This window comes from Ochotona curzoniae, unplaced genomic scaffold (assembly GCF_017591425.1).
Source record: "Ochotona curzoniae isolate NIBS_2020 unplaced genomic scaffold, NIBS_Ocur_1.0 contig_832, whole genome shotgun sequence".
NCBI classification, from domain to species: Eukaryota; Metazoa; Chordata; class Mammalia; order Lagomorpha; family Ochotonidae; genus Ochotona; species Ochotona curzoniae.
Window position 1 is genome coordinate 5,870,734 of NW_024466580.1, and position 25,256 is coordinate 5,895,989.

Below are 25,256 nucleotides of genomic sequence, written 5' to 3' on the forward strand. Positions count from 1 at the left end.
TTTCCTGCCAAAGGCCATTTGGATATTTACAACATCATTCACGGCCATACAAAATTATAAACTTAAGAATTAGGCTGCTATGCATCATGAGTCCTGCCTGCAGTTGCATTGGCAGGGCCAGACCAAATGATTTCATGGGCTTTAAATGGCCCACAGGCCAGACAGCCCACACCTTACTTCAAGATTCAGAGCAAAATCGCCGAGAGTGAGACAATTGAACTGATTATTGCAAAATGGTTGTATTAATTGAAGAAAATGAAAACCCAGACTTTTGGGACATCATTGAGAAAAATGCTGCGGGAATACATGGCATCATTACTCTAACTGCTGATGCTAATAGACGCTAGTGCTGTCTGAAGCAAAGATGGTGCTTTTTTTTTTTACTTTTTCCTTTCTAAATCTTTTTTTCTTTTAGACTTTAGATATAGGTCAAATGATCTGATGTCACTTATTTTGAATGTATTGTTAAAAAATAAAAGTATTTCTTTTTATTGGAAAGTCAGATATACAGAGAGGAGGAGAGATCTTCCATCTGATGATTCACTCTTCATGTGACCACAATGGCTAGAGCTATGCTGATCTGAAGCCAAGAACCTGGGGCCTCTTCCAGGTCTCCCACGGGGTGTAGGGTCTCAAGGCCTTGGGTCGTCCTCTACCGCTTTCCCAGGCCACAAGCAGAGAGCTGGATGGGAAACAGGGTCACCGGAATTAGAACTGTTGCCCATATGGAATCCCAGAGCATGCAAGGCGAGGGCTTTGGCCACTAAGCTGTTGTGCCAGATCCATTGAATGCATTTTTAAATGAAGTTGGTGGGAGTGGGTGAGCCCGCGTAGATACCTGAATGAGACGAAGGAATGATAATATCTTTACCATCAATGTATAAAGCTGTTCTTGGGAGAGATGGGATGTGCTTGGCCAAGCGCTTCCAGCTCTAGCGGGAAAAGATGCTATGTAAAACATGCTGTCTGATCAAATATCAGTCTGACATGTCATTGTTATTATCTGGCGTCCCTGACTTTCATGGGCAAGGGACAGTGGGGACTCAGAGAGAGCTCCACTGCTTCGCATTGCTTTACTGCACCTCACAGCTGAACACAGAACAATGTGCTCCACTTAACACAATAAACACTGGGGACTCCCAGCCTTGAGAATCCCTTGGAGGGACCCTGCTTTGCCCAGATAAGAGATCAAACGCTGAGGTTGTGTTTGCACTTTCTTGGTGTATGCTTTTAAATCATATTTTGTGCACTAAATGTCTCCTAAGGTTTTTTAAAAAAATGTAAATCCTGTTTTCATTTTTCGGAAGATCAGACCTGTGAATTACACATAGACACATGGAGTGTTAAACTCTTGAATTCTTTTTATATCTGAGATTGGGAACGAGGAGAGCTAATGAGAAAACTAAACTTCATTCCTGCACAGCCTACTGACTCTGCCTTTGTATAATCAGTTTCTAAAGATTCATATTTCTGTATGCATGTATTTATTTGAAAGCCATAGTAACAGAAGGGCACACACACACATAGATGGAGAGAAAGAGAGAGATCTTCTCTTTCAATCCACGGATGCCTCACAGCCTGTGCTGGCCTGTGCCAAAGCTGATAGGCAGGAAGCAGGAACTGCATCCTGATCGCCTGCATGGCTGATGCGGACTCACCACATCCTGAACGCCTGCGTGGCCGATGCGGACTCAACAACTTATGCCATCCTCCTTCTCAGGAGCGTTAGCAAGAAGCTGGAGAGAAAGTGGAGCACATGAGACTCTAACTGGCATCGACATAACAAGTCACAGCTTCTGCTGCTGAGCCGCTGCTTGTGGTACCTGCAGCTCCTAGTGGAGTGCTTTGTTCAATTGTTGGCCACTCCATGCTTTTGATACAGCTTCATTCTTGTGTACAGTGAATGACTGTGTGTACTTGGGTCCCTGCCACTCATGTGGGAGACAAGGAGAGAATTCCTGGTTCCTGGCTTTGATGTGGCCAGGACTTGGGTGTTGTGGCTGATAAGGGAACCAGTGTGTGGAGGATTCTGTTTTTCTGTGTGTCCCTCTCTGTTCTAGTTTTCAAACAAGTGAAAAGATCTTTTTAAAAAAGAAGTATTTATTTTGGGCCGGGTGCAGTAGCCTAGTGGCTAAAGTCCTCACCTTGCACATGCAGGGATCCTATATGGGTGCCAGTTCTAAACCCGCTGGCCCTGTTTTCCCATCCAACTCCCTGCTTGTGGCCTGGGAAAACAGTGGAGGACAGCCCAAGGCCTTGAGACCCTGCACTTGCATGGGAGACCCGGAGGTAGTTCTGGGCTCCTAGCTTCAGAGTGGCACTGGGGAGTGAATCATCGGATGGAAGATCTTCCTCTCTGTCTGTCCTCCTCTCTGTATATCTGACTTTCCAATAGAAATAAATAAATCTTTTAAAATTACTTATTTTATTATTTTATGATGTAGTTTCATAAGTTTTGGGATTTCCCTTCTCCACTCCCCAAATTCCCTTCTCCCCATACTGATTTTCCCTGTATTGTTACAATAGTATAATCTTTCCTAAGCAGTCATAAGTCCATCACTCTGCCACTTAAGTGTATCCTGACATTGTAGGTATGGGCAATGGCAGAGAGTCCAGCATCCTGTTGTCAAGACATATTTACCAGTTTCATTGGGAGTCCATCTTTGATTTGGAAGTAGAGATGCATACTGCATTGTATCTTCACATCTGGATGTGATAGTCTCTCTGCTATTGTAGCTTTTAAATGACCAAAAAGATATTTAAAAAAATGAAACAGACTATGGGTGGACTAGGGCGGGTCTTAAAAAACTAGTGTGCTTCAAGTATGTCATGTTGCTGTCATTGCTGGCACTGTAGCTGTGCAAGCTCTAACTAGAGAGTGTGTTAGCTATTGTGGCTACTAAGACATACATGATTTAATTTAATTTATTCTTATTTTAAAATGTTTACTTATTTATTTGAAAAGATTACAGAGAGAGCAAAGGAAAGTCAGGGAGCGAGAGAGAGAGATCTTACCACTGATTCACTCCCCAAATGGTGCCAATGGCCAGAGCTGGGCCAATCGGAAGCCAGGAACCAGGAGCTTCTTCTGGATGTCCCACATGGGTGCAGAGGCCAAAGGACCTGGGCTATATCTGCTGCTTTCCCACATGCCTTAGCAAGAAGTTGGATTAGAAGTGGAGCAGCCAGAGTTAACTGGTGTCATTTGAGATACCAGCACTGCAAGTGATAGCTTTATATGCTATGTTACGACACCAGTCCCACCAAAAACTACTTCTTTGTTTGTATCTATCTATCTATCTATCTATCTACCCATCCATCTATCTAAGTGTGTATATGGAAGAGAGAGAGAGAAAGAAATGCTCCCATTCATTAATTCATTCTTCACATACCTGCAACAGCTATGGCTGAGGTCAAAAACAGGAGACAGGGACTTAGTGCAGGTCTCCAACATGGGTAGCCGGAACCTGACTGCTTGAGCCATCTATGTGCTGTGCCCAAGGGTATACGTTAATAGGAGCTGGAATTAGGATCTTGAACCATGTGTTGAACCCAGGAACTCTGGTGTGGGGAATGGGTACTTTAACTGGTGTCGTAGCTACTCCAAATACTCACTCTACATGCCTGATTTTAAATTAAGTTCACTCCATTTGTCCTTTACTAACCCAGCCAACCATTCTTTCTGGTCCCCATCATTGGCGGTCCCTATCTTTTCCTTCTATTAAGCATTTGATCTTACTAGCCCTGGCAATAAAATGTCAAAGCCAGGCAGGAAGGATTGTTCCAGCTGAAAATTTTATCAGACAAGAGAGACAAAAGTCAGATGGATACTTGGGGAACCAGCTGTCCCACTTGCTTTCTCACAGTGTGCATTCAGCGTAGGGAGCAAGACCCTGCTCGCTTGCTGAGGACAGCACACTATCCAGCAAAAACCCAGCAAGTCAGTTGAGTAGTTTCTTTTCAAGGCCTGGAAAGGGTGGATGATGATCACAATTTTCAGTTGAGCAACTCTGTCTTTTCTGGAACCAAACTGAAGTTTGGCCTGTGTCTCTAGAAGAGAAGCTGGTCCTGACTATGGGGCCCAGAACCCAGCCAGATGATAAGCACTTGCAATCTTGTGCACTTATCTCCTCCTGTATCTGTTTTTCTTGCATTTATAAAGTAAATCGGGAAATCTCACCACAACAGGCTTTCCTGTGAGAAGGCTGGCATTTCCTGCCGGCCCCAGAGGGGACAGGAATGAAGTAACACAGTGCTGGTGCTTAAGCCCTTTCATTTTAGCTTCCTGGAGAAGGTTGGACCAGGGAGAGCAGCACCTACCACGCTCAACAATGGTGTAAGTTAGAGCTAATGAGATGATTGCGTATTTGTAGAGCATTGTGAGGCATAAAACAAAGACAGAACAAGCAGCATGGTAACTTGTTTGAACGTACACACATAGACACATGTAGTACACACATTCTCTCTCTCTCATACACACACACTCACCCACCTTCAGCACACCTTGCTGCATGGCTATACAGTTGATGTTAATGAATGCAACTAATGCATTTTTGGAAAACTACCATTAAATTAGTTATAGTGATATTATTATAGTTAATGTGCTGAGGAATTAGTAACATAAATTCATTGGCTCAGCATTTGAAAAACTTGGCAAACAAGTGAGGCCTTCGTAAGGAAAGTGTCCCCTTTTGACCTCTCACACATACCCGTAGGACAAATATTATTTGATTTTTTTTATACATATGCTTCTGAAAAGGCGCCCATGCTATTATAAGAGCTCACATATTATTTCTGTCAAAGAAAGATATGCGTGTGTGTGGAGAAAACCTAATCTTGTTCAACTCTTACAACATTCCTGGGGTATATTTTTGTAGCATTTTGGATCATGGGGGAATGGAAAATACCCACGACAAATTTCTAGATGAAGAAACAGAATCCCAAACAGAAATTACTTTTTCTTATGGCAAAATTTAAGCTGCTCTTTCATTGGGAGAAACTTATTTATTTTTTATTCATTTATTTACTGAACTAGTTAGTTATTATCACCATCTTTAATTTGGCGAGGACCAGGTCCCTTACAAGAAACTTGAGTGTCAGCAACATGCAGAATCCATCAAATCTTGCAGCAGGACACTTAGAACCAACAGAGCAGGGCTGAACTGTTCCGCTTGTGCTCTCCTATTTCCTGGCTGGGTTTTAATGAACACATCCTATGCTGTGGATGAGTTTCGCACCTTCCCAGGCAGGGTGGGAGTTTGTCACTAACATTGCCTGTTCCTTAGCTTTCCTATCGCTCAGTTTTCTCTCTGTTGTTCCCACTTACAACATTGTTTCTTCATTCCCATGGAAGCCTTACAAAGATAGGACAGAAAGCTTATGCCTCCTCTTCTTTCCTCTTCCAATGTCACCATGCTCCATGACCATATAGCCATACCGCTTCAGGATGGTGTGAATCACATGTTTTTCCACAATGCCATCCTCTGGTCCAGTCCAGGACCCCACGTTGTCTTTGTCACTGTCTCTAGTCGGGAGCTACGGCAGACCCTCAGTGCTTTCTCTCCTGTGGTCTTGCCTTTTTGAAGAGCCGTGGATAGGTAGTAAGTGGCATACCTCACATGTTTTACAGAATGTCCTGTAGGGTGTTTGAACTTTCCCTAAGGTTTCTCATGATTAGGGTGAAGTTTTGTCTTGGGGGAGTAGAAGTGATGTGCTTTTCGCAGCATTTGTGATAGCCTGTGATCTGTCTTACTGTCAGTGATATTAAACTTGAAGGTTCCGTCACAATGGTAACAGCTAGAATTATCCGCTACAAGCCTACTTTTGTGTCCACTTTGCAACTAATTCAAATTGGCAGGAGATACTTCAACAAGTATTCATTTTAGGGAGAAATAATTTGAGGTTATATCAATATTCCATTTGTTGTTATTCATTGCTGGATGGTTTTAGCATGCATTGGTAGACTCCTTCAATAATCATTACTGAGGCACTCCAGTAATGATTGGAGTTATTTTACAAATATATTTTTAGGGGTATGGACTCATGACATTTACTTTATTCTTTGCATAATAATCTGTCACTACTTGAATTTTTAATTTTGTTTCTTGTATTATTCTGAATAAAGCTGGAAGTTTTTTCAGGTCAATACCAGCATGCTTTCTGCATGTTCCTATTTGTTTTCTGGAGTTTGTTTTCATTTCAGCAACTTTATTTCCATCACAAGGAACTCTGAGATTATCTTGTGTGAGGGGACTGCAATAAGCTTGCAGAAAAATCTAATTAAAAGGTAATTAAGTTTACTTTGTGCAAAATTTTTGAAATTGATGAATCAGTGCACGGTGTTTTTAAAATATCCATTTTCCATGGGCTTTGTGAATCCTCTCATACTTTTCCTGCATGAACCCTGTTATCAACTGCTTCTTCAAGTAACTTTGGTTCCTGTTACTTGGAAAATGGCATGTATATATGCATATATAAATTCAATCTTATTGATTCTTCTAAAACCTGATTTTTGACTAGACTGTTTCTTGGCAATCTGTTCCTGGTGTTTTTCTTTCTCTTGACCAAAGGTTTAGCCTACTCTGCCTTATTCTTCTTAATATGCTACTTCTTTCTTTTTTAAAAAAATATTTTTTAATTGAGAAAGCAGATATACAGAGAGAAGGAGAGACAGTGACATGAAATGGTGCTTACATGGGATCCTGGCACATGCAAGCAGAGGATCCAGCCATTAAGCCATAGCACCAAGTCCTTATTATGTTAATTCCTCAGAGCAATATGCCGATGCTTGTGTTGAGGACTTGCAGAGTGATAAGACACTGAATCTTGTGTGCTTTGGTCCTAGGTGTCTTACCTTCTTTGTTTAGTGGCTTTCTTACCACATACTTGTGTGCATCATTTTCTTTAGAGAGATTGAAAAATTTGGGGATTCTGTTAGTTCTTTTAGGCGATGAGGCACTGTGGTATCAGTCAATCCACGAATATCTTTTTCTGCTTGTTTTACAATAACCAAGTTGCGAACACTCAACTTGGTATTTACAATGAAACCCCAAATAAATTTGAACTTCCTCCAGTTCTCCTTGGTCTATAACAGACGTACCCCTCGCTCAGCAGCAGGCAGACCCAGCCATGGGTCAACAAGACACCTTGCTTCATTGGAAAGCATTGTTTGTCATTTCCACCACTGAGCCATTCCATGCAGCCACTCCACTCTCTACCCAGAACATTGGCAGCAACTTCTTTGGCCACAGGCTTCTCATAAAAGGTACAAACTCTACATTCATTTTCCCCTGATGAGTTTCTGACAGCCAGTGGCTGGGGAGGAGGTGTTCACTACATCTTAAAGCAGCCCATCCTCTGTGAGGCGCCATGGCAAGGAGGAAATTATATATATTTTTAAAAATATTTATGTATTCATTCAAAAAGCAAGTGACAGAGAAAGAGGGGCACCACACACACACACACACACACACACACACACACACACACACACACAGATAGAGAGAGGATTTGTTCGATCTACTGGTTCAATCTTCAAATGCCCACATCAGCCAAGGGTGTGCCAAGAAGTTAGGAGCCAGGAACTTCATCCTGGACTAGCATATGAATGCCAGGAATCTAAGTACTTAAGCTATCTTCACTGCCTTTCCAAGTGCATCAGAAGGAAGCTGGATGGGAAAGAGAGCAGCCTGGTCTTGAATTAGGGCTTCCATGTAGGATGGTAGTGTCCCATTGCTTCTCGCAGCTCTGGAGGTTTGAAGTCTGGGTAGTCAGGTTTGGTTTCTCTGCTTCCAGACAGCTATCTTCTGCCTGTGTTCTGACATGGTCTCTCCTCTGTGTCCTCAAGCTCCTGTGCTTCTTCTTTTTCTTATGGGATCCAGTTCTGTTGGATTAGGGACCATCTTGAAGAGCTCACTTAACTGCACTTACCTCCTGAGCTCCAAATACTGTTGCATTGGAAGTTAGAACAACACAAATTTCGGGTAGGTTATTTTCAGTACACATCAATCTCTCTCTATTTTTTTTTTAACAAGTCAGTGTTCATGTATCTAGTGTCCACATTCTAGACTTACTTTCCTCTATTCTTATTTACATTCTATTTCCCAAACAATGAGAAATCTAGCACTTCATAGATACAGTGTATATACGTATTTAATTATAGCATACCTATGAAGAAGTTTAAAATTACTGATCCATAGTCACAGCAAAACAAATTCACAGATTCACTCAACTAAATTATACTTTTAAGTATGTTGTATTTTTTTTTTAATTTCATTTTGTGACACAGTTTCATAGCTCTGGGATTCCCCCGACACCTCCCCTTGCCCTCCCCCCCATGGTGGATTGCTCCACATTGTTGCAGTAGTACAGTTCATATCCAGTCATGATTCCTTCATTGCGAGCATGTACCATGCATAGAGTCCAGCATCTTATTGTCCAGATAAGTTTAACAGTTTCATTGGGAGACCATCCCCGATCTGAAAAATAGAGCTAGCAGAATATCATCCCTTTCAATGAAAATTCACAACACAACATCAACAACCATTTACAACATTATGGAGTTAACTGGTATGGTATTGAGTGACTAATATGTAAGAAAATGCAAGTTCTTAACCTTATCCTGTAACTACTTCATTGACATTTCAAGTTTAGTTTATACACAACCAGCTGCTCTACACCTTAAAATGGTTATAGAGTATTATTCAGCTGTCTCGTGTCTATTTTAATTTTTGTATTTAGCAGCTTATAGTATTGAAGCATGATTTTTACTGAATTTGGCAAATTTAGGATAGTCCAAACAAGTTTATAATTCTAACAAGGCATATGTTAACTATTGGGACACAAAACAGTTTTAGGAGGGGTATGCAGAGAACTCTTTAATACCTTGGTGAGAAGTAACTAATCTTTGTGTCCTACCTCGTAAGGTATATCTGAGTCCAAGCTGACCATTTACTGTCTGTTCTATACTTTCCTTATTGATCTCTGACTATTTGTTCTAATTTTTTTTGCGGGGGGGGGGGAGTTTCAGAGTGACCCTGATGGTCATCGCGAGAGAGGATGGGGATCCAAAGTTGGAACTAAGTAGGACTACAGAAATCTCCTCTCCCAAAGGAAGTTTACTGTTCTTCTGTTTCTGAGGACCGCTCAGGGCTCCTGGCTGTTCTGATGACCTTGGATCCCGCAAGGAAGGATCTGGGCTTCTTCCATCCCACGTGGGAGATCCAAAAAGGAGTGGGTGACCTCAGAGTTCTTGGCCTCCAAAGGCACTCCAATTCCCCTTGGTCTCCTTGGCATTTGGGATATGGCCCTTGGTGTCTGTACTGATAGTCCTTGGTGAGGATCCAGGAGTCTTCAGGTTGGGTTACAAGCCTCTTCCTATCCTCCTGCTCCACTCTGGGGTCCCCCCTGCTCTGTGCATATGACCTCCTGTTAAGGGGTTGTCAGGATCGCTCTTGATTCCCCCTGTATGTCTTTGTAGTTTTACTATTGTCTAATTGCTGATTTGAGTCTCTTGTGTATATGTTACCTGTTATGCTCTTGATAGGTTATATTTAACGTCTTCCTCACACATTCTAAGAAGGTGGGAGATTTCTCTGCTCTCCTGACCCATTGCAGAATAACATAGGGTATTAAAAGCAAATTAGGTTTTTCAGTTCTTTGATGTAGATCATAAGCAGTCTGACTCACATTGATTGTTGGTGCGTTGGTTACTTCACAATATCTTATTGCATGTGAGATAGGCTGTTTGAGGTTGACATAATATTACACTTTACAGGTACTATTTTTCAGATTGACATCATTTCATCTTAATTTAAGGCAAACATGTGGTATCTAATCTTTTGAGATTGGCTCATTTCCTTTAGCATAATGGTTTCCAGTTGGGCCCATTTGGCCACAAAGAACTGCATTTTGTTGTTTTTTTGTTTTTTGTTTTTAATAGCTAAGTAGTATTTCATGGAGTAGATGAACCATAGCGTTCTTATCCAGCTTTCTGTTGATAGGCATTTCAGTTGCTTCCAAGTTTTTGCAATTATTGATTGTGCTGCTGTGAACATAGGGGAGCATGTAGGTTTCTGGTGTAACAGGTGTTTTGGATAGATTCCTAGGAGTGCTATTGCTGGATCATACGGTATGCGGATTGTGAGTTGTTTGAGTGTTCTCCATACTGATTTCCACTGAGGCTGTACCAACCTGCAGCCCCACCAGCAGTGGAGTAGGGTTCCCTTTTCCCCACATCCTCGCCAGCAAGTGTTGGTGATGGTTTTTTGTATGTGGGCCATTCTTACTGGTGTTAGGTGGCACCTTATTGGTGTCTTAATTTTGATTTCCTATATTGTGAGAGAGCTTGAGCATTTTTTCATATGTTTGTTTGCCATTTGGGTTTGTTCCTTTGTGAAGTGACTTCCCATTTCTCGTGCCCATTTCTTGAGTGCCCATTTCTTAATTTACATTACTGCATTATAGTATCTGTCAACAATCTGTTATTCTCCTTCTCCCTAAATTTTTGGTAATTTTTTTTTTTACTAATTGATGGTATTATTAAACTCAGCTATCACAGTCATTTTTACTTCTCTTGACATTGAAGCTGATTTTTAAACTTGGAGTAGAGTAAAACTCACTCTATGTTGTACAGTTCCACGGATTTTGACAAATGCTTAGCATTACCACGGTATTGTTCCTCAATTCATTATTCCCGCATTTCTCCTGTGCTGCCCTCTCTTCCATCCTCTAGCCACCAAATTCACTAATTTGCTCTCTATCACCATTTTATTGTAATGGATATGGAATTGCGTATACAGCCTGTGGAGTCCAGCTTATCTCACTGAGGAAAATGTATTTTAGAGTTCGCATGTTGTGTGAAATAATAACTTGTATGCTTTCCTTGCTAGGTAGTGTTCCACGGCATGGATGTGTTATATTTTGCCTATCCATTTACCTGTTAATGAACATATAGGTTATTTCCAGTTTTGTTTTTTTTTTTGGTGAGTATGTGTGACGTTATGCATATTTGGCACAGGTTTTTAATAGCTTATAAACTTTCAGTTTACTTTGTTAAAAACTTCAGAGTGAGATTTCTGGCAAGTTAATGCTTATAAGAAATTACCACAGTATTGTCTAAGGTGAGATGGTCCCCTGAAGTGATTCTGAGCTGTCACGGGCAAGGCTGAGATGTCTGTCTGCTCTAACAGTCGCCTGGGCTGGTGGCAGTCTGTCGTTCCCTCCATTACTAATGCTGCAGAACACCTTTTTAGATGTGTCTTTGTCATCCACGAGACTTCTCTGGTGTTTGTTTAGTATGCTATTTTGTGTTGTTGAGTTTTGACAGTCTCCATATGCAGAGGCAAACGAATCATTTATCGGGTTATGTTTGCAGATATTTTCTACCATTTCATGGCTTGTCTTGACATTGCCTTAACTGTGTCTCCCTCAAAGCAAAAGTTTCAAATTTTGTTAAAGTTCAATTTCTTTATTTTTGCTTCATTGGCTCTGACTTTATTGGCATATCTAAGGATGCCTGCTGTACATAGGCTCATGCAATCATTCTCCTACATATTCCCACAACAGTCTGATGGTTTTACATTGAAGCCTGTTATTTATTTCTAATTAGCTTTTGTTTAAGGTGCAGCTTAGTATTTAATCACTTGGTTTATTTTGCAATAAGGATAGCTAAATGTTCAAGAGCCATTTGTTGAAAAGGTTTTCTTTCCTGCTGAGTTGCATTTGTACTGTTGTCAACAGTTAATTGACCTTCCTCGTGCGGGTCTGCTTGTGGGTTCTCTACTCCACTCCATTGATCTGTGTGTTCATCCCTTTGCCAATACCACAGAGTCTTGCTTATGGTAACTTTATAGTAATTCTCCATTATAGTACAAATGGATAGCATGTGTTCTCTGACTTTGTCTTTTCCAAAATTATTTTTTAGCAAATCTGGTACCACTGACTTTCTGTTAAAAAAAAACAAACAAACTGGGAGTTATCTTATTGATAAAAAGTCTGCTGTGATGTAGATTGTTTTAAATGCATAGATAAAGCCAAGGACAACTGACATCTCAACATTTAGAAACATAATTGTCTGAGTGCATGCCTTTTTAAAAAAGACTTATTAATTAATTTTTGCTTTTATTTGACAAGCAGAGTTGCAAAGAGAAGGAGAGACACAGGGAGGACCTTCTGTATGCTGCTTCATTTCTCAAATGGACACAATCGCTGAAGCTGAGCTGATCTGGAGTCAGCAGCCAGGAGCTTCTTTTAGGTCTCCCATGTAGATGGAAGCATCCTTGCTGCTTCCCCAAGCCATAAGCTGGTGGTTGGATGAGAAGTGAAGCAGATAGTACACAAACTGGTACCTGCATGGAATGCTGGTGCCATCAGACAGAGGACTAACCTGTTGACCCACCATGCCAGTCCCTGCATCTGTTAAAGAATGTACAACATTGCTACGTAGTTCATATGGCTGTATTGTATTTTTCTGTTTTGATATTGGTGGACAAGCTGAGCTGCACATATTAAAATTAAACATTAATAAATGATTCAAAACTAAGATACAATATAAACATAACTTCTCTCTGGACTATTAGGGGGTTATGTATACTGTGTCTCCAGCTGCGATAGGAACCACGCATTGCTACATATACAGATACTAGTTTGGATCTGTATTTTGATTACATTTATAATTAAAAAAGAAGTTTTCCGGGGCAGGTGTCTGTGCTAGCAGTTAGGACACCCACCAGGAAAGGTGCTCGGATCCCCTATCAGAATGCCTGGTTTCAACACATGCCTCTGAGCCCTGACTGCAGGTGCCTGCTGATGTGGACTGTGGAAGACAGCAGGTGACAGCTCACATGGTTGGACCCCCAGATGGCTTTGCTGCTTCTTGGGGTCATCCTGGGCTAGCCTGAGCTTTGACACCACAGAGAGTGAGTCAGTAGGTAGAGGAGTTTTTTTCTGTTTTGGGGGGAGAGAAAGAAAGAAAGAAAGAAAGAAAGAAAGGAATAAAGAAAGAAAGAAGAGAAGAGAAGAAAGAGAAGGAAGGAAGGAAGAAAGAAAAGAAAGAAAGGAAGGAAGAAAGGAAGAAAAAAGAAAGAGCGAAAAAAAGAAAGAGGAGGGAGGGAGGGAGGAAGAAAGAAAGGAAGAAAGAGAGAAAAAAAAGTAAAAAAGTCAAAAGGTAACCCTTGTTCTTGCAAGAGAAAGCTTCCTGAAAAAGAAAGGTCTGTAGAAATTTGAACACATGTTAAGTATTTGAAAATTTGATAAATGGTGTTGTTATGAGTGATTTAGTAATTACAATTAAATGGACATCATTAATATTCCAGTTGTAGGTCAAACAGAGCAAGGTTTGGGCAGTGGTTCTGCTCCCTAGAATACTCTGGTCAGTTACTCACTGTTTTCCAGCCTCAGTTTTCTTGCTGTTATATTAAGGCAAAAGAGGACCCAGCGCTGTGGTTCAGTGGCTAAATTCTCGCCTTTCAAGCTGGGATCATATAGGTACTAGTTTGTATCCCAGCTCCTCTACTTCCCATCCAGCCCCCTGCTTGTGGCCTGGGAAAGCAGTACAGGATGGCCCAAAGCCTTGGGACCCTGCACTCACATCTGAGGAGACTCCTGGCTACTGGCTTCGAATCAGCTCAGCTCTGGCTGTTGCAGGTACTTGGCGAATTAACCAACAGATGGAAGATCTTTCTGTCTCTCCTTTTCTCTGTAGATCTGCCTTTCCAATAAAAAGAAATAAATCTTAAAAAATTAAAGAAAAAGAACCATAATAATCTCAAAGTGCTCTAAGAAAGTTAATTTTGTATTAAAGCACTTAGCACGGTGTATGGAACTTAAGTTTAATTAATATTAGCTATGTTAATGAACACATTTTTATCTTTAATGTTTTTACTTAATTGGTGGAATACGATTACACCAAACTATAAAGCAATCAGCTATTACAGTTACCAAAACATACCTATTCTGAATTTTGATATCGCAAAAAAAAAAAATCCAATTTTTAAAAGTGGTAAGTTATTTGCATTGAAATACAAGGGATACATTTAAAAATTGGTATTTATCAAAACAACAACAAAAAAGGCGAGAAATGTAAACGATTGATTGCAGAGGTAGGCAGCATAATAATCTAATCGTGTCCTTGAACTACTTGTTTAATGTAGGAAGGAGCTGACACCCACACCCTCACAATGAACTGCATTGCAAAGTGGCCAGTAATTAGCCTTAGCATTTCAGTTAGTTCAGTTTACAAACGGTTCTGTTGATTCATTCAAAAAAAATCTTTTATTCTCTTTTTACTCCTGCATGACTGTAAGAAAAATTGTCTCTACTGAGATTCATAATTGAGGTTCTAGTCACCTGGCAGCTTCCACAGTTACTCACAGAGTGAAGGTCACACTGACCACAGAGAAGCATCTGCTGGCCAAAGCCGATGTCACCAGCAGATGCCCAGTACTTGGTCCTACTTTGACATCCATAATATGTCAGAGATGAAGAAAGCTAAGGATAAAAATGAAGCAATTTGCATTCACTGTGGTCCCAGAAGTTAGAAGCAAGGCAGGGAGGAACCACACTGCCTGATTCTCTGGCCGGTTTTGCGAGTGACCTGGCCCTGAGGGGTCAGTTTCGTAGGAGCCCAGGGCAGCTCCTGGAAGGTGTCTGGGCAGCACGAGCTGGTGGGGATACAGGCACAGCTTCAAAGGGGCTTCAGGAAACGCAGTGGGCCATCGCAACCCTGGAGGCTACGTGCAGGTGCACAGCCGCTAGGGGTGGTGGGCCTGGAAGAGCCTGAAGCACCCTGGGCTCTGCATGGTGGCTAAGTCTGGGTCTCTCCTCCCCTATTCCATTTCCTGCCTCTAAACTGCCACAGCTTGATCGTTGGGACTTAGCCACCCGTGACTGGGGAGGGAAATAGAAGGAAAATTGAGCTGTTGCATTCATCTCCTCTCCTGGCACAGTGGCTGAAGATAAATGAGCCCCGACCAGAGCCGTTGCTCACTGTCACCTCTGCTTTAAGATCCTTCTGTTCCAACACAGTGACGGAGGTTGTGGAAGCCTTGTAGGAGCCTTCTGTCTGCGTTGCATTTCTGTTCTCTGTGACGGAGAAAGACAAAAGAGATATCTTTTGGCTCTACAAGGGAGCCAGTGGATGGGTGCAGGGCTAAGGAATGATGGGAGTTTGAGTCTTTATCCTATGGGTGTGCTTGCCAGGCAGGTGTCTCTTGTAGATATCCACTCCATTTCCAACCCCGGGGGAACTTATACCAGTCTCTCTGCCCCAGCTGGGCCTCTCTTTTCCTAGTCTTTTAAACGGGGATAAAATGCACTGTGAAAAACAGATGGGAGAGGCATGGGTGAAGATCCTATGCAGCACTTCCCAGGACGGAATGCGGAGAACCCTGCCTGAAAACCCAATCTTACGAATCCACTGAAGGCTAAAAAGACCCTGTTGACACAGGCCTGTCTGCACCCTCGGATTTTTCATTTACGTGCACAAATTTATGTTTTTCCATTTTCCTTGGCTGGGGTTCTGTTATTTGAAGGTAAGGTGTGGGAAGCCCTTCAGAGGTTCAATGGGAGACAGGGAATAGGATATAGTTTTTCTCCCTGGAAGGAACTTTCATCGCGATTAAGAAGAAGAAGAAGAAAAAAATGATGTTTAGGCTCTGCTTGCTACTGTAACCTCTAGGCTCCTGCCAAATGGCAACACAACAAAGAAAACGTCCTTTTCAAGTTTCTGGTTAATAAAACAACACAATGCAAGACAAATAAACAGAAACAGAAGGCTCAGGCTCAGCAGCCGTGGTGCACACATGTGTGCGACGAGGAGCCGCCGTGCCTGGAGGTCTCCCATTGACCACTCTCCCTAAGACACACCGTGTCCTGGGCAAGACCCCCGATCTGCTGCCAGGTCCCCAGGCACATGCAAATCTCACCCACAAGCCTCTTCTTTTCTCTTTTTCTGATTGCTGGTGTCTCCTGTCCCCCAACTTTCAGGTTTGGGCTCGTTCCACTTGGAGTAGGTGTTTGAATTTCTAGAGGCTGCAGCTACAGAAATGCTAGTTGGCCGAGACTGTGTGTGTGACCAGGGTGGAAGGAAAGGACACGCCTTTTGGGAGAACTGGGGGAGGGCGGGGGGAGACTTAGCAGCTGACTTCCTTGAACGTTAGGACTGCCTTCTTTCTCTTACATTAAAAAAAAAAAAAACATTTATTTTTATTTGAAAGGCAGATTTACAGAGGGAGAGAGGTATTCTATCTACTAATTCACTCCCCAAATGGTCATAATGGCCAGACTTGAGCTGCTCTGAAGGCAGGAACTTCTGGCAGGTCTGTCATAAATGCAGGGGCCCAAGCACTTGGACCATCCTCCTCCACTTTCTCAGGCCCGTTAGCAGGGAACGGGATCAGAAATGGGACAGACAGGACTCGAATGGTTGCCCATACGGGAGGCCGGCCCTGCAGACAGGGGCTTAACCTACTAATCACAGTTCTTGCCCCAGTCTTCTCTCTTAGTGATAATCATTCTTGGGACTTACCAGCAGGAAGGCAGGGGCAGGCCTTGCGCTGGCACGTAGCCAGGAGGGGGCTACTGCATGGAGCTGGCTGCATACTTGGATGCTCCACTAGTGGGGGCTTGGGAGGGCCATGCCACCCCTTCCCATCCTTGAGGGTGGAGCTCACAGGGGCAGTTGGACACAGGAAGCAGTCAGGCAACAAGTTCCTGTACATGCCCTCCATGCTTTTCTCTCTGTCTTTTAAAAATTTTATTTATTTATTTAATTTATTTTGCAAAGCCAGGTTTAAAGAGAGGAGAAGAGACACAGAGAAAAATCATCCATTGGTTCACTCCTCAAATGGGTGCAATGGCTGGAACTGAGACGATCTAAAGCCAGGAGCCAAGAGGTTCCTCCGGGTCTCCCACACGTGGGTGCAGGGTCCCAAGGCTTTGGGCCATCCTGTACTGCTTTCCCAGGCCACAGGCAGGGAACTGGATCAGAAATGGATCAACCAGGACATGAACTGGTACACATATGGGATGCTGGCACTTGGAGGTTCAGAAATCATTAGTTGAGTCCATGGACCAGCTCCTTTTTCTCTGTCTTGTGCTCTGAATGTAACGGTGTATATTCTCAAATCCTGCCTTGCTGGGGCTGCTGTCGTAATGCAGACATATATGCTGCTGGCAGTGCCTGCGCTCTGAGTCCTGGCTGCTCTGCTGTCCATTCAGCTCCTTGCTAATGCACCTGTGAAGGCAGCCCGTGATTGCCCATGTCCTTGGGCCTCTGCCACTCCTTTGGAGGACAAGGGTGGAGGCAGTTGGAGTACCTGACTCCAAGTTGGCATGGCTGTTGGGGTTGCTGTTTGGGAAGTAAACCCCAGCAGATGGAAGATCTCTTTCTCCCTGACTCTTGCTCTACCTTCCAAATAACTAAAAGGTATGTAAGCACTCTGGATTCCCTGGCTCCCTTCTCTCCACCTCTCTCCATAACGCGCAGAGGGAGGCTTTCAGCGCAGGATTGAGCGTAAGCTCCAGGACCATGAGGAAAGCATTTCCTAGTAGTTGCCTCTCTTCAGCCTGCAGTGAAAGACTTTCTCAACTCTTCACACCTGTTCTCAGGGGACATCTTCAGGCCATTACGGGGTAGTATCTGTAAGTCAGCCGCTGCTACACCCTGCCACAAAGAGCGAAGCCACTGCTTGAAGGACTGCAGATTTACGACGTTTCGCAGGCTAAACCGCTCAGGAGGAGCTGCCGAGCCCGTGTCTCTGCAACGTGTTAAATCCCGCTCGGGGGTGCGCGGCTGCTCTCCGTTACTTGCAGCAAATGAAATGACAGGGAAGACCGTGAAGCCGCTGGTGGGATGTCTGTCTTTGGAATTCAGCTGCATGGAATTTCTGTATTTCTGAGGAGTCTGCTTTTAGCATCCCTTCGTTCAGCCCTCCTGCTTCTCCTTGTTTTGCTCAGTTTCTCTAAGCTCTCTTCAGGGGATAGAGTTCTCCCACTTCTCTCTGAAATCCCCTCAAATCCTGTTTTTAAGGGCTTGCTTGGACTCACCAAAGATCCTGTTTGGGGGATGATCACCCCTAAAGAAAGCACAAACTGGTCAGAGGCCTTAGCAACAAGCTTTAAGTCCCTTTTCTTTATAGCGATGTTTGTTTATTTTGAAATAGTTGCAGAAGGAGTAGGAGAGATAGATAGTTTTTTGCATCTGGTGGTTCGTTTCCCAGATGGAGACAGTAGCCTAGGCTGGGCTGGGCTATCAGGCTAAATGCTTCTTCCAGGTCTCCCACATGGGTGCAGGGGCCCAAGGACTTGACCCATTCTCTGCTGCTTTTCCAGGACATAAGCAGGGAGCTGGATTGGAAGTGGAGCAGTCAGGACAGGAACCGGTTGCCTCTATGGGATATTGGGGTTGCAGGTTTAGCAGATTGACCTGCTACCTTTCATGCCAGTTGCAGTTAGTTTTTTGAGTCTTAAACACCACGAAGACTTTACTGCTCACTACCTTCCACGCCTTCCTTCTTCCTGAGAGACCTGTGGCCTGGGGTATGCCTTTTCCACGCGCACGCTGAAGCCAGTGCCAGATTTGCTGGATCAGATTTGCGTTCATAATCAGAACAAATCCATCCCTAGGAACACTTGGTTCTGGAGTGCTCATGTCACTGTGTTCTGTGGGGGCAGAGATCACAGAGCCTTCTGCAAAAGTTCCTTCTCCCTTGGAGAAGGGGTGGTAAGTGGTCGTTCTCGTTCTCGTTCTCTGCTTGGTTTCTGCTGATAGACCACTGGGGTAAAGCTGAAGTGGCTAGCCTTGTGGTACAAGGGGTTAAGCCACTGCCTGCAATGTCAGCGTTCCACACGGGTGCTGGTTTAAGACCTGGCTGCTCTACTTCTGATCCAGCCCCCTGCTAATGCTCTTTGGAGAGCAACAGCAGACAGCAACAATAATAGGTAGCCCCGTGTGGGAGACCCAGATGGAGCTCTCTAGGTTTCTGATTTCTTCCTGCTTCAGTCCCAGTCATTTGAGGAATGAGCCAGCAGAGGGCCACCAGCTACTAAGTATGTGGCCTCAGTTGGCTCAGTTTATGAGCTCATCGTGTCCCCAGGAAGGTCAGGGAAGTTAGAGTTTCAACATGGGCTGTGCAGGGTGAATGTCTGAGTAGTTAAGCTGGCAGTGACACACTCCCATGCTGTCTCAGAAGGCCTAGATTTGAGTCCTGGTCACATTTCCCGTTGCTGACAATATGCATCCTGGGAAACCATCAGTGTTAGCTCAGTTCGTTGTTTTTCTGACACCCTCATGCGTGTCTAGATTAAGTACTCAGATCTCTCCTTCAGCGGAGCCCTGGACCTTAAGCCAGCTCAGTTTTGGCTATTGTGGGCATTTGGGGAGTGGGCCAGTGAATGGGGGAATCCCTCCTCTCTGTCAATCAAATCGTAATTTTTAAAATGTTTTTATGACCATCATTTGTTGGCTTGGTCCTTTAATCTATGGTAACTGGAAATAGCAATAGTGATTTTGTTAAGATTTCCATGCCTCAGAGCCCGTGCTAAATGTTTGGATGGCTTAATATAATCTACATTGCTATCCCATAAAATATACCTGTTTTATAGTTAACACTCAATATAACAATGAGTGAATGTTATGTTATGTTGCCAGTGTTATGCAAGCGTGAATAGTGAAACTTACCAATAGATTGTTTAATCAGTATTTCAGGATAATTGTGCAAGCACATGGTGAAGAATCCATTCACAAAAGTCCCCATCACTCTGCATTGTTACAAATCAGCTGCTATATTCAGTGTTCCAAGTCCTCATCATCTAGCTCCTCTTCTTGCTCCCTAAACCCTAAGTTAATGCAGCTTTCTTCTTCAAAAGCAGTCTCTATGTTATTTACAGTGATAGGATATGAAAAAAAACTGCTGCTGGAGATGGCTTTTACCACACCCCTACATTTCATGTGCATGTTTGTGTGCATATATTTTAGGGCCTTCGCAGAAGCAGTGAATGCTTCAAGTATTTTGAGGCTGTTAAGATACATATACTTAATGGGATAACATCAGAGCCAGTGGCACCAGTTACACATCGTGGCTGGAAAGAATCCAGTGTCTTACCCTGTCTGAAACACTGACGGCGCCTCTGTAGTTTATCCAATCAGGAGGTGTGGGTGGGTTGTTGGCTTCTAGTGAACACAGAACATGGGTGATGCTGTGCATCCTCCAACACATAGGCTATCCCTAGCTACACAGATGTATCCAGCCCCAATGTCAGCAGTGCCGAGGTTAAGTTCAGACATGCCCGAGGACTACTGCAGAGCCCTTCTTATTATTTTGTCACTGCTTTATTCCTGGTAATGCGACTGCTGTGGTTTGAATATGATTTATCTCTTAAGAAAATTGTGCTGTGGGATGTTAAGTGATGGGCCAGGTAGGACTTCAGTAAGGTTTTCAGCAGGGTGGGCATTGTGACACAGAAAGTTAAGCCATTTTGGGGGACAGCTTCCTCCCATGTGGGGAGGAAGTGCCCGGTTGGAGTCCAGGATACTTCACTCTTCCGGCCCAGCTTCCAGCTAATGTGCATGGGTGGCAGCAGATAAAGGCCAAGTACTGGGGGTCCTGCTACCCATGTGGGAGACCGAGATGGAGGAACTCCTGAGTCCTGGCTTTGACCTGGTACATCCCCAATGACTGTGAGCATTTGGAAAGTGGACCAAAGAATGCAAGATTTTCTCTCTCTCTTTCTTTTCTCCTTCTTCCTCTCACCTAACTCTATCACTCTGCCTTTCAAATAAATAAATATTTTTTTCTTCTTTTAAAATAAAGTAATTAGATTCTGCCTTCATGAATGGCTGAATCTGCTTATGCAAGTCAGGGGTTCAAATATTATCTCAAGAGTGGGCCTGCTCTGAAAGCGAGTTCAGCTAAATCCCTTGCATGCTGCCTGTCTCTTGCTGTGTGATGTCCGATGTGTTCTCAGGATCCCACCATCATCAAATGAGACTGCTCAACCTTGAACCAGAACCATGAGTCAAAATAAACCTCTCTTCTTTACCATTCACCTCATCTGTGGGGCTGTGTTATCAGCAACAGAAAATGGACTAAGACAGCCCCCTCCTGCTCTGGGGTTTCTAAGATGTGCTAGAACGTTCAGGATAGATGGCTACTCTGGGCTCAGCCACATCTCAGACCCTGGCCGTGTGCTCTGCTATTGGAGGGGACACAGGCCCCTCTTGTGAGAAGCTGTGAATTGAAGGTTCTTGCCTGGGGAGTCTGGTTCTGCTGTGCTTTAGTGGCATGGACTGTCTGCCTGCAATCAGTTTCTCCTGGGTCCCCAGAGTGCTCAGCTGCTGCTGGCAGCATGGGCACCTTGACTGTCTCCATGTAGTCACCACCCTCTTTTGCTTATCTCTCCAGCTTCATCTCTATTGTCTTTAGTTCCTGAGCCCTGTGAGACCCTGGTCTCAGCACTTGCTGCCCTGTTGCTGGACTTAGCCACTGGCATCACGTCTCTGTAAGGGCAACCCTATGCTCTTTCTCTCACACCAATATGGTGCAAACACATTCTACCCCGCACACCGAGTGCCTTCCTTTTGAATTCAGGAGTTTACGTAGGATTTTGTGAAAGAATGAAATAGTAACATTATTTCTTGCTTAGCCTTCTTTCTATAGAAGGAAATATTTGCCTTACAGCCAACATGGATGCCCGCTGGATAAAAAACCAGGGCATACAAAAAAAAGTACCAAAGAAGATACGACAAGATCTCATTTCCTAATGTCTGAGATTTTTTTCCCCTCCCCTCACCCCTGCCAACTCTGCTGTCAGGATGAGGTAATGGTGGTGGTATAAGGTAGTTTTATGGGTTTAGCCAGATTTAAGGGACAGCCGGTGACAGGATATTTTGGTTTTTGGATATTTCTGGTGGTTATGCTCCAAGATGGCATGTTGAGTCTTAAAAGATGTCCACTCTAACATGTGGCAGTTTCTCTGGGAGTCCAGATTGGGGGTAGGAATCAGAAGAGGTGACTTGGCTCAAGAGAAGGCATCCTCTTCTTCTCTGTGCCCCCACTTCCTTGTCTCTGCTACAACCATCACTCTGGTTCTCTTTCTGTCTGAACAGTTATTATGTGGCAGGCACTCCCTGTACCAGGTTCTTGGCTTATATTCTCTTACTTTTATTCAGTTAGAATCTGAAGTGATGGCTCCAAAATCTTACGGAATGAATACCATTCTTTCCTTCCATCATCTGGGTGCATGTCATGATCTACACTTAGACATACGTAGTGCTCTTACACCTGGGAGGATCTTGTTTGCTTGTTTTCCAAGTGGTGTTGATAGACTGTCTTACGTTATCCACACTCATTAGCCCAATTTCTTTGGAGAGCTTACCAGGACAATGATACTATTTATGATCATGAAAGTCTTTAAGTAAAATGAACTTTCTTAGCCCAAAGTCACACCTTGGGAGCTGTGATTCAAAGCTGCAGGCTCTGATCAGATCAATCCATTGTTACTTTCAGAAATTAGATTATCTGGAGGAAATAGTACTTGGCTTTGAGTCTTTGTTCCATCCAAGGCAACCTCATAAAATAAAGGACTGCATTTGGTGTTCAAAATTCACACTTCAGAAAAGGAAATTACACCAGGAGGGCACACTGGCTGTGTAGATTCAAAGGCTGAAGGAAGAAGATTGGGAACAGGATTGTTGCCTTTTCTGAAACACTGGAGCCAGCACTCTAGAGGCTATGCCTCTGATGATGCCCCTGTAACTTTTGACTGGTACCAGCAGGTAGATGGCTCCTATTTTAGCGAGATTTTCTAGGGTTCAGTACAGGTTGTCAGTGGCAGTAAGGAAAAAGATTCTGAGGTTATAGGGAAGAAGCAAGATGGAAGATAAATGTCAAGGCAGAAAAATCCCTGGAGTCTTCTAAGGAAGAGTAAATTGGCGATGCTAGAAGAAAGGAGAATTGAAGGTTGAGGGGATGAGGAAAATCTTGATCCAGGATTCAGAGACTGCCAGCTTTGCCAGGGTTGAGAACAATCTAGCAGGCTCAGATCCAGAATAAAAGCTGGTTAATGGTCCTGAGCTTATTTGTCTTCCAGGTACCTCCCATATCCCAGCAGTCCAGGAGGGACCCTGGAATTGCTCAGTGTAGACTCTGCTGGTGTCAAGGGCTGGGGAATCTGTGAGTCCAGCGAGCAAGCCTGCGGGTGCAGGGACACAAACACTTAGGCCATCTTATGCTGTTTTTCACAGACTGTTAACAGGAAGCCTGATCAGAAGTGGAGTAGCCAGGACATGAACTGGTGTCCATATGGGATGCAGCGGCTTTATCTGCTATGCCACAATGCCAGGTTCCCTTTGCTTTTAAGGAAGAAAATTCAGAAACAACACAGATGCTTATCGAAAGAGGAGTGGGTAAAGAAACTGTGGTACATCTACTCTATAGAATACTACTCAGCCATTAAAAAGAATGAACTTGAACCATTTGTAACAAAAGGGTCCCAACTAGAGACTATTATGTTCAGAGGAACAAGTCAATCCCAAAGTAACAAACAGCACGTGTTTTCTCTTATATCAGGCAAACTTCATGCAAAAGACAAGATCAGAAGATATATAAGGAAGCATACACATGTTATCTGGAGGATCTGTATAATGAAGGCAAGTATACCATGGAGTGGAGATACACTGCATAGTGCATCTTTACTTCTGAATAAATAATGCACTCCCAAAGAAACTGTTCAATATATCTTGACAGTAGCATGCCGGGCTTTCTGCTGTTGTCTATACTTACAATGTCAGGATCACGTAAATAGAAGAATGATCGACTTGTGACTATTGTTGAGGGACAAACATATTGTAACAATATAGGGGAAAACAGTGTGTGTGTGTGTGGGGGGGAGCAGGTAGGAAAGGGTGGGAGGAAAGCTCCCTGAGCCTAAGGAACTAAATTATGAAAAACAGAGAACATTTTTTTTTAAAGGAAGGAGACCCATCTTTTAAAAAACTCAAGCACAGAGGATTTAAAAAAATTCATTAAGCAATGCAGAAGAGCAAAAAGACTCCCCATATTTCACAGGTTACTTCTTTCAGTGACTGTTGTGTTGTGTTGTGTTGTGTTGTGTTGTGTTGTGTTGTGTTGTGTTGTGTTGGGCAGCAAGAGATATGAAGACCTGGCTGACACCAGGATCTCTCTTCTTATGTCACATCCTATGAAAAGGAAAGCTTGTGTAAAAATTTTGAAATCTTAAAAATGAAACATTTTGTGAACAGATCCTTGCAACAGGCAAAGAAAACAGATGATTGCCTTCTGCTGTATCAACTTTCACGTACCGTTTAGGTATTCCTACCACTGGGGATCAACCAAATACTTTCAACTCCATAAAGTTTCCATTATTTCATTTAGCCAGAGAAATCTGCCAGCTAATATTTTACTAAGCCTGAAAACATTTTAACTAGCCTTTCCATATCTATCAAGTTCAAAGAGATGATATAGTTCATGTATCAAGGCTCCATAAAGTTTAGTCCTAGAAATGTGGATTATATTTCCAATATTTATTAAAAATTTCTCTTTGCCTATTGGCTGACTTATTTGAGGCCCATGGGTATACGCTTTTATTGTAGGGCAGGTTTAATTCATCCACTCTGGCTCGAGAACTCTCGCATCTTTCTGTTCATGAAGATCACTTAAGATGAAAGGCATTAAACTGAGGTAGACTTGGGGTATCTACGCATGTGTTTAATTCAGCCTCCTCTCCATAATACTTATTTCTGGTGCTGAGCATCAAAGAAAAAAAATGAAAAGTCGGCACTGTTCTCTTAAAAATATGTCAAGGGCCCCCAACTCTTTAACAACACAGGAAATGTCAAATATTATATGGATATAAATAACTCAGTAAAACAGGGTTACAAGAACATCTGGCTTTGCACAGTTCCACACACTCGCTCGCCCAGAGATCTTTCAGTAATGCTATCCAGCCGCTGGGTTGTGTGAGACGGTGGGGCACAAAAGGGAGTTTGAGTGTCGAGTGAAAAATGTGCTTGTAAAAGGGTCTGAGTTGTTATCTGTCTAATCCGTCCTAATCTGTCCAGTCATTTGCTCTGAGGGCTCTTAAGAGAGGAATACTGACCCCCTCTGGAAGCTCGTCTGTTAGACAGATACCCCCCGGGATCCCAGGGCTAGGGATGGAGGGCAGAAGGTTAATGACACTTGAGGAGCAAGCTGCCCCAGTGATAACTGGACAGATCATTTTAAAAAGGAATATCTCAA

General features: G+C 43.2%; 1 pseudogene; it reads right to left on the reverse strand.

Annotated features, from left to right (window-relative positions):
* Positions 1-6,759: 6,759 nt before the first annotated feature.
* The window catches only part of LOC121164566, a 41,650-nt pseudogene continuing 23,153 nt past the window's right edge, over positions 6,760-25,256 (reverse strand).